Here is a 1,935-nt window from a genome sequence, read left to right as displayed (position 1 = left end):
AAAAAAAAAAAAAAAAAAAAAAAAAAAAAAAAAAAAATTGACAAAGTCTCTTAGATCTGTAGTTCTCTCTTTTAAGACAGAGTATCACTCTGTCACCCAGGCTGGAGCGCAGTGACTATTCCTAAGTGTGATTATCGTGCTCTGCAGTCTCAAACTCCTGGCCTCAAGCAATCCTCCTGCCTCAGCCTCCTGCATGGCTGGAACTGTAGGCATGCACCACCGTATCCAGCGCATGTTTCATTTTCTAAATCCTGACTTTTAAAAAATTATTTACCAAAAGCCCAAACCTCATCATAATCCTGATTTTTTCTCCTTTTTCCTTAGTATGTTTGCCAGTGTTTGTCTAGTTTATTAGTCTTTGCATAGACCATCTATTACATTGTTTGTTCTGAATTTCTCGTTAAGATGTGTAACTTTTACCCCTTGCGTAATCAGCAGATACCTGACATTCTCTATTTCTTCTTCTAGAAATGTGATACCTCAAAGCACAAAGTGCTGGTAGTGTCTGTGTGTCCTCAGTCTTTGCCTTATTTTGCTGCTAAATTCAACCTCAGTGTAACTGAGGCATCCAGAAGACTCTGTGGTTTCCTCAAAAGTCTTGGTGAGTCATCTTTTCATAAATTGGAAGTTTATAACTTGAGTTAATAAGCACCATTTTTAATCTCTAAAGTTCAGTTTTCAAGGGCACAGGGTAAATAAGCAGCTTCCACAAGAGTCTCTCTGAAGGTAAAAAGACCTTGTCTCGTGTGTCAAGCCCAGCCTCTGATTGACGGTAGGCGAGTGTCACTTTTCTCCTCTGCTGTGCAGATGGTGTTTTGTTACACAGTGGGAGCTGACCCCTGTGGGAGTCAAAAGTGACCACTTTCTGACAGCACAAACAGGGACACTGGGAGATCCCACAGTGCCCCAGCAAGCTCCAAGTCACCCCTTACCCCAGGAGGGGGTGTATTTGATAAACAGTCACTTCTGAAATGATTAATGTCTGGTTTCCCAAGAAGCTCTCTGAAGAGCAGAGCAGAAAGGGAATGGGCTTGTGTTCCTTCCTTGAGGAATGAAAGGTAGAAATTTAAGAATACAATCAAAGAACTCAGACATAGACACTGGAATAATAATGCCTGAAATGTTGATGGATCATGCTTCTGTGTCTTCTGCTTTGGTCAAACTGGAATTTCTTCCCTCTATTTGCTCTTTAGTGGGGCTCTTACAGCCTTGAGCATCCTCACAGCAGGATGGTCAATGTGCAAGTTCAGAAAAGGAAAACTTGAGTGATATTTTACAGCTGCTTTTAAAAATTGTAAATACTGGTCAGGTGTGGTGGATTATGCCTGTATTCCCAGCACTTTGGAAGGCCAAGGGCAGAAGATTGCCTGAAGCCAGGAGCTGGAGACCAGCCTGGACAACATAGCTCAATCTCATCCCTGCTAAATGAGTACATAGATGTAAATATATTGGAGATTACTCTTGAAATAAAATGGTATTTGGTATAAGGGTCGTCAGGACAAGCTTGAAGTCCAAGTAGCAGCCTGGGGTTCCCAATATTCCTTGTGCCCTAGGTGCCTGGGCTCTCTCAGGGCCTGGTCATCTAGCACATAATGGGCTGCAGCTGAAAGCCAGCTACAGCGACAGGTGCACACGCTTTAGGTCGCTCCTTCATGCTTGTAATCATAAAGCCCAGGTTATGTTAGTTTTACTAAAGATCAAAGTTGTCACTTGCTATATTTTCTCATGGTGAAAGCACTTATTTGGGGATAGATTGTTAAAATTATGTAATGGAATATTATATACCAATAAAATGTATCCACAGTAAAGTTGATTTCTTAAGGTAATATTTTAAAATTTGTAATTTTTTAGGCCGGGCGCGGTGGCTCAAGCCTGTAATCCCAGCACTTTGGGAGGCCAAGGCGGGTGGATCACGAGGTTAAGAGATCGAGACCA

At 41.9% G+C, this 1,935-nt stretch overlaps 1 protein-coding gene across 3 annotated transcripts in view; it reads left to right on the top strand.

Moving 5' to 3' along the window:
- NARF (nuclear prelamin A recognition factor) overlaps positions 1 to 1,935 on the top strand; it is a 24,746-nt gene that overhangs the window by 6,876 nt on the left and 15,935 nt on the right. For all 3 annotated transcript variants that reach the window (XM_017524724.2, XM_037737135.1, XM_037737134.1), the window contains one exon: positions 469 to 601. The gene's annotated coding sequence lies outside the window, so the exon portion shown is untranslated. The remainder of the gene's footprint in view (positions 1 to 468; positions 602 to 1,935) is intronic.

Source organism: Cebus imitator, unplaced genomic scaffold, assembly GCF_001604975.1.
Source record: "Cebus imitator isolate Cc_AM_T3 unplaced genomic scaffold, Cebus_imitator-1.0 Scaffold36, whole genome shotgun sequence".
In the NCBI taxonomy this organism is placed as follows: Eukaryota; Metazoa; Chordata; class Mammalia; order Primates; family Cebidae; genus Cebus; species Cebus imitator.
The sequence above is the reverse complement of the archived record's forward strand: the minus strand, read 5'-3'. Positions and strand labels throughout refer to the sequence as shown.